This window comes from Motacilla alba, chromosome 1, assembly GCF_015832195.1.
Source record: "Motacilla alba alba isolate MOTALB_02 chromosome 1, Motacilla_alba_V1.0_pri, whole genome shotgun sequence".
In the NCBI taxonomy this organism is placed as follows: domain Eukaryota; kingdom Metazoa; phylum Chordata; class Aves; order Passeriformes; family Motacillidae; genus Motacilla; species Motacilla alba.
In genome coordinates this window covers 24,023,723-24,031,963 of record NC_052016.1, presented here as the reverse complement: position 1 = coordinate 24,031,963, position 8,241 = coordinate 24,023,723, and positions in this window count along the sequence as shown.

Sequence of the window (8,241 nt, the reverse complement as noted above, 5' to 3'; positions counted from 1 at the left end):
GAACTGAGCTAGTAAACATTTAGTAAGTATTCCTCTGGAAAACAAGGACCTATGCTTCCTATAACAGACACTTAAGCCATCTCAGTTCTGTGTATGCTCGCTCTTAAAAGGTATCAGCCTTCCCCTAAAAAGTCTTGATCCTTGAACCACAAATGTAGCCTATTCCCTTCCTGACTGTTGAAGGGTATTCCTGAGCTCTTGGTGCAATTCTTGATCAAAACAACAGAAGAACTCCTTTCATTTGCAAATTCTCAACAGGTCAGATGTTAGTGGAGAAGCCAGTCCTCTATCCATTGCTTCTAACCATCTACTGTCAGTGTTGTACATGCCATTCCATAGCAAACTTTTTGGAAAAAACAGTCAAAAGTCAACTGCAAATATACTCCTTGTATTGTCCAAATGTATCTCAAGACACGGCACAATCTAGATTTAGACCAGATGAAGGATTAAAAAAATCTTAAAAAACTTTATTGTATGCTTTCCTGATGATGATAATGGAGAGTAATTCTACTTGTTCTGAGCTTCTCTGTGGAAACTCACACTCTTGGTCACACAGTGATCAAATGACAGGTGTCCAAAGGTGAGCTCTTCAATAAGGAAATGCATTGAACACATAGCGGGGATAGGCAAGCTGCATTCTGCAGTTATGGATTGCTACAAGGATAATTTCTTTTTCTCTCTTCCCATCCAGTTCCTGTAATGGAATGAGCATGATAAAGTGCAGAAAACATTTATTATTTCTCTGAAAGGATCCTTCAAGAAAGATGGAGAGGTACTATTTATCAGGGGATATAGTAACAGGACAAGGGGGAGTGACTTCAAACCGAAAGAAAGGAGATTTAGGTAAGATAAAAGGAAGAAATTATTTCCTATCAAGGTGGTAAAAAACAGGGGGCCCACAACCTGTGGGCACAGGTTGCCCACAGAAGCTGTGGGTGCCCCATACTTACAAGTGTTCAAGGCCAGGTTGGATGTGGCTTGGAGCAATCTGGTCTAGTGGACCAGGAAGGGTCCCATGGTAAGGGGGTTGGAACAGTATGATTTTAAGGTCCCTTTCAAACAAAGCCATTCTATGATTCTGTGATTGTGTGATCTGACTTTGAAACTATCCCTGCTTGGAGCAGGCGTTACAAAGCAGAGTAACACAGACTCCCCAGGGAGGTGCAAGAGAGAACTCTATTGCACAAACCAGGCCTCTTAAAGCAGTTAGGCCTTTATCAGTTACATTCCATTTAAGCACTGTGGATATTCTCAGTTCAGCCGAAGAAAGAACAGAGATAATTTCTCCCAGGCCGACCCTGGGAAACTCAGAGAAAAGAATTAAAACAATTACTATATCTCTTTCTGCACATGTTGTTTATAGATATGACTTTCCAGAGTGTGCTCTTCTTAGTTCACCAATCAAGTGTCCGCTTAGCGAGTCAGGTTATAAAAGATGCGCTACTTTCTAATAAACCCCTTCTGTTCACCTTCTGAAGACTGGAGCCTTTGTTCCTGTCCCTGACTAACAGTGACAAAGCACAACAAATGTAATTCAACCAACCACCATAAACCACAGTGTGAACACATAATGATTACATAACTTGTTTTTCTACCTTTAATTCAGCTGAGTCACTTTCCCACAGTCCTTTTCTACTTAGCCAAATTAACAGGCCTAAACCATGGATTTACAAGGGTAACAAGGCCCTTTTTTTGTAAAGTTTTACTTATACGCAACTAGCAGGGTTTTGAATTGGACTTAGAGTACTTGGTTGTCCTGGGATGCAAAGGAGTGCTGGGCATTTCTTTAACATATTCAAAGAGAAGTGGGTGCCCCTGCTCACGTTCACATGCTGAACATGTTGCTGTGGAGACGCCTATGGAAGGACTGTCCCCTCAAGGTCTCTCTTGATGTCTACAAAGCTCCACAGAACATAAAGCTGGCACATCTTCTGGTTCTCTGCAGCACAATTTGTCCTGCAGGGAGGAAAATACTGTATGGCTGATAGCATTTTAAAAGTGTAAGGGGAGTTTCCTACTCAGGTGTGGATATTCATTGCTGGAGCACTATTTGGAGAGAGACAAAAAGCATTTCTTTAACATATTATTTTCTGTGAAATTATTTTCATGTAGTTACTCTGCTATGTAACAATACCTTATTTTGCCCTTTTTCTGGTATCATGTTTCTTTTATTTATTACTCTTTCATGTTTGGGTAGAAACCAACAATACGTACCTTTTATTCAGACAGAAGACTAGGAAGTCTCCATGCAAACTTAATAGAGCAAAATTATTCTCACCACAGCTATTAGTATATCAGCTAAATATGTAACTAAAAGCATATTATATTTAGCAGACCAGAATTACAATACAGAAGTTACTCTAGTCTGCCTGGTGAATAGGCAATTATACCTTTTATTAAAATTTTTATTTAGCATTGAAAAGAGTCATTCAAGTTTATTAAATTTGCTGCAGATAGTACTCTTTTTTATCTTTGTACATAACAACATTTCATTTATTCAGCTGAATTAAATGTATAGTTTAAGTTGTTAGTGGGGTGTGCATAAAGAAATATATGTTATCCATCATAGCATATAAGTCTTAATCATAAAAAAATTTGCATCTAGGACATATCACTTACCTTCTGCCTGTTGTTGCCACTCTTGGAACTGCTTCAAGCTTCCCAAACCCCTACCATGAAACCTGAATCGTCATTTTGACACTGATAAGAATCTGCCACAAAAATAATTTGCCTTAATGGGAATGATATATAAGTATATGGTGTTTGCATCCTGACTAATGACAAGATAAATCTACAATAGCAGTACTACTCATACAGCTCATAGTAGTTGGATGTGAAAGCCTTACGCTATAGAAAAAAAAATGCCAGCTTTTCCATTTTTCCATTTGCTATTGGGGCCATTTTATGGAATCTTTTATGAATGAAATTCATTCTTATTCAGCAAATACTTGCACATGTTTTCTTCCTTTGAAGTGAACCAATAACTGACGCAGCCTGCCCAGAGAAGCTGTGGCTGTCCCATTCCTTGAAGTGTTCAAGACCAGGCTGGACAAGTCTTGGAGAAACCTGGTCTAGTGGAGGGTGTCCCTGCCCATGGCCAGGGGGGTGGAACAAGATGATCTTTAAGATTCCTTCCAACCCAAACCGTTCTGGATTCTGTGATTAAGCATGGGTTTAAGAGCTCTGTTTAAGCATGTTCTCAGCATATATCAATTTTGAAAACATCAAAACTAATAAGTGATTTCTTCTGAATAATTTCTAGAGATTTCTAAAATGTTTTAATTATAGTTTTGTGTGCTATGCATGCAATTTAAAAATCCTTTAAAATGCAACTTAAATAGTGTCATTTTCCAAAAAATATCCAGGACCACCATGTAAATCGATTGGTCCCAGAGCAGTGATCCGCAAAAGTACAGTCTATTAAAAGTTCTTACTTTTAGGTTTTGATCCAGAAATTCTTCTATTCACAAGCTTAACTTTGCCACACAACTATTCCCATACTAGATGATGTGATGAGACTATTCACAGAAGTACAAAAAAGGAGTTTTTCATATTTTTAGTTTTGTACAGAAGAGTAAGCCCAAACTGACAAATGCCCAATTCATCATATCCCAGATACCTGTAAATTGCTTACAACAAGTAGTCAAGTCATTTACTGTCAAAAGGAGGAAAAGTAGTTATTTCTGACAAACAAGTAAAATGCTTTAATATTGACCTCTCTCAGCATAACCCAACAGCATTTGTTACAGGTTTTTTTAAAGGCTTTTGTGTAGCACACAATTTAGACAAGAAGCATTTTTGAAACTAGGAGGATGATGGTGGTGATCTTTTTTGTAGAATTTGAAGAAGAACTGAGCAAGAAACCCCAGCCTTATAGAAGGCAACAAAAGAGCAGCTCTTGTGAGAAACAGACCTTTTAAATACGAGCATATTAAAATCCGTAAAATTATCTCAGTTCTGGAAAATGTAAATGATGCTTGTTGGCAACTGGGTTTAAATGCAAAGAAAAACCTAAATATAAAATACATATATTGGTGCCTCGGTGATGAGAAGAAAACACACTGATATAGTGTTATAGTATTGGACTCAGCAGGTGCTGTTTTTGTCTCCATCTCCTCCATTCCCAGGTTAGCCCACTTTCATTTAATCTTGTTACAGATAAACATCATCCTCAAACCCTCTTCTCATTGGTCTGTAGGGCCTCTTGCTAATTTTGTAACACACAAACCTCACAATCTCAAGCATTCCATGCACGTGATTGTTTTCAATCACAATAAGCCACATGGTCACACTCACACAGTGGTGTTTCCACCAAGAAATGAGATTCCACAGCATCCTTCATAAAGCACACAATTTAGCAGGGCCCTTAGGGTTAACATTTTCTTGTTCTAATCTTGGTCAGGACACCAGGTGTTTGGCACTATTCCCACAATACTGATTCTTCTTCTTCCTCCAAATAACAAACAGTCTTGGATACATTCAGCTATGTTCCAGCCTTCAGATGTGGATGCTACCATGAACTGTGCCTTCATGCATAGTGAAGCATAATAGTAAAGACTTCTTATATCCTGGTATAATAATGGGGAAAAAATCAAGGAAAGTTTAAAGAGTTTTTTTTTTCCCACATTCCCTGGTGGGAACTGATTAAGACTTTTCATCAGTGAATTTTGGTTATAATTTTTTTAACATAGCATGATTTTATCAGCAATGTTTGTATTACAAAAAAAAAATCTTTTACCTTCATTGACAAAGCAAAAATATTTAACATTTAGATTTACTACTTTTTCACTTCTTATACCTGTAGAATTCAAACATTACCTTAAGCATAGATTATATAAATTCCCTTCTATTGCAGCTTCTGTTGACGATATTCAATGTAACTCACAAAACAACAGTGAACTGAGCTCTGTGGGGGTAGCTGTAATTGTCCAGTTTAATTTATGGTTTTAATAAACAAGAAATACAAAGGGTAGGAAGCTCACAAAGACAATCCTTGCCACTTCTAAAAATAACTCCCACTTCCTTCTTTCAGCCCACTGTTTCAGTTATTCTTTTTGTTTCTCATTATGGCTTCCAGAAATTAATTGGGATTTGATCATGTGATTCAATACCTTCTCAGTTTATGAGTTTGCATTTATATTTTCATGCAGTTTGCCTCTACAAGCTTTGTGCATAAACATGATGAATCAGATTCTTATTTGCTGCAGACTACTGTAACTGCTCAAATTCCAGTGGCTCGAAAGCAGAGTGTAACAGCAAAGGGCTCTGGTCACAAGTTCCAAACATAAATGGCATGTTTCAAATATCATCTGTTAATTTAGTGTTTGTTTTTAGTCTGAATGCTAGAGCAGGATCTATCTAATCTTCAACAACACAGATTTTTTTTACTGTGTGGGTTTTTTTTTTTTTGGTTTCTGGTCTTTTTGTTTGTTTGTTTTTTCTTTTTTTCCTCATTATCCCAAGAGCCATCATTTTCTGTAAGAATATCTCTGTCAAGCAGGAGTCAGAATATTGCTGTTTCCTGAAGGAATCACTCCTTGACTGCTTGTCATACAGACACAGATAATATATATGTATTGATAATATTGCCTTTAGGAAGGAAAAACAGTATTATTATTGTGAGTTATGGTTATGAACTCACATAACCATATGTGAGTTTTATATATATATATATATATATATATATATATATATGCCAACTTGTTTTTTAATGTTTTAGTAAAACTGGTTGTGGCTAACTGGTGTCAATCAACTAGGCTGGAAAAGTCTTTTGAGATCATTCAATTCAACATATGACCTAAGACCACCTTGCCAACTGGACCATGCACATCCTGTTTTTTCTTAAACACCTCCCTAGGCAGCCCATTCCAATGCCAAATCACTCCTTCTGTGAAGAACTTCTTCCTAATGTCTAGCCTAAACCTGGTGCAGCTTAAGACTGTGTCCTGTCACTGGTTGCTTGGGAGAAGAGACAAACCCCCACCTGGCTACAACCTCCTTTCAGGTAGCTGTAGAGAGTGATAAGGTCACCTCTGAGCCTCCTTTTCTCCAGGCTAAACAACCCCAGCTCCCTCAGCTGTTCTTCATAAGGCCTGTGTTCCAGGCCCTTGTGTTCCAGCCTTGTTGCCCTTTTCTGGACATGCTCAAGTGTCTCAACGTCCTTCCTAAATTGAGGGGCCCAGAACTGGACACAGCACTCAAGGTGTGGCCTCACCAGTGCTGAGTACAGGAGAAGAATGACTTCCCTGCTCCTGCTGGCCACACTGTTCCTGACACAGGCCGGGATGCCATTGGCCTTCTTGGTCACCTGGGCACACTGCTGGCTCATGTTCAGTCAGCTGTCAACCAGTACCCCCAGGTCCCTTTCTGCCTGGGCACTGTCCAGCCACACTGTCCCCAGCCTGTAGTGCTGCAGAGGGTCCTTGTGGCCAAAGTGCAGGACCTGGCACCTGGACTTGTTAAACTTCATGTTGTTAGACTTGGCTTATCTATCCAGCCTGTCCAGGTCCCTCTACAGAGTCTTCCTACCCTCCAGAAGATCGACACATGCTCTCATCTTGGTGTCTTCTGCAAATTGACTATGATGGACTCAATCTCTTCGTCCAGATCATCAGTGAAGATACTAAATAGGACTGGCCCCAGCACTGACCCTGGGGGATACACGACTGACTGGCTGGATGCAGCTGGATGCAGCACCGCTCACCACCACTCTCTGGGTCCAGCTATCCAGCCAGTTCTTAACCCAGCAAAGAGTGCTCCTCTCCAAGCCGTGGGCCGCAGCTTTTCCAGGAGTGCGCTGTGGGAAACAGTGTCAAATGTTTTGCTTAAGTCCAGGTAGACAACATTCACAGCCTTCTCCGCATCTACCAGATGGGTCACCTGGTCACAATAGGAAAGCAGGTTGGTCAGGCATGATCTGCTCCTCCTAAACCCATGCTGGCTGGGTCTGATCCCCCAGACATCCTGCAGGTGCTGTGGGATGGCACTCAATGTGACCTGCTCCATAATCTTGCTGGGCACCAAGATCAGGCTGACAGGCCTGGATCCTCCTTGTGGCCCTTCTTGTGGATGGGTGTAACATTGGCCAGTTTCCAGCCATCTGGGACCGCCTCAGCCAGGACTGAAGGTAAATGATGAAAAGCAGCTTTGCAAACTCATCTGCCAGCTCCCTCCTTGCCCTAGGATGGATCCCATCTGGTCCCATAGATTTGTGAGGATCCAAGTGGCTCAGCAGGTCTCTGACTGCTTCCTCCTGGACTACAGGGGAAACCATTCTGCTCCCTGACACCATCTCCCACAAGAGGACAGTTGTCCTGAGGGTAACCTATCTTTTTGTTGAAAATTAAGGAAAAGAAGGTGTAAAGTAATTCTGCCTTTTCCTCATCTTCAGTTACAAAATTCCCTCCCACATCTAATAGAGAATGGAGGTTGTCCTTGCCCTTCCTTTTGCCATTAACGTATTTATAAAAATATTTTTACTGTACTTCACAGAAGTGGCCAGATTGAGTTCTAACTGGGGTTTTGCCTCTAATTTTTTTTCCCTACATGACCCAACAACTCCCTTAAACATTTCTTGAGATACCTGACCTTCCTTCCAAAGGTGATACACCCTCAATTTTTTTCCTTAGGCCCTTCAAAAGCTCCTTGCCCATCTAGGCTGGTCATTTTTTCGTTGGCTCATCTTTCAGTACATAGGGACAGTCTGTTCCTGTGCCATCAAGATTTATGTTTTAGAGCATGTTCATCCTTCCTGGACTCCTTTGTTTTTAAGGGCTGCTTCCCAATATACTCTCCGAATAAGTCTCTTGAATAGGCCAAAGTCTGCTGTCTGGAAGTCCAGTGTGGAAGTTTTATTTATGTCCCTCCTTGTTTCACCAAATATTGAAAAGTCTATAATTTCATGGTCACTATGCCCCAGACAGCTTTCAATCACCACATCTCCCACCAGCCCATCTCTGTTTGCAAACAGCAGTTCTAGCATAGTCCCTCCCCAGGCAGGCTCGCTCACCAAGAAGTTGTCCTCCATACACTCTAAGAGTCTACTAGACTGCCTCTTCTCTGCTGTGGTGAGTTCCTAGCAGATATCTGGCAGGTTAAAGTTACCTATAAGAACAAGGGCTGGTGATGTTGAAACATCCTCCAGCTGTTTACAGAATAAATCATCCACCTCTTCATCCTGGTTAGGTGATCTATAGCAGACTCCAACCAGGATGTCAGCCTTGTTGGCCTTCCCCCTGATTC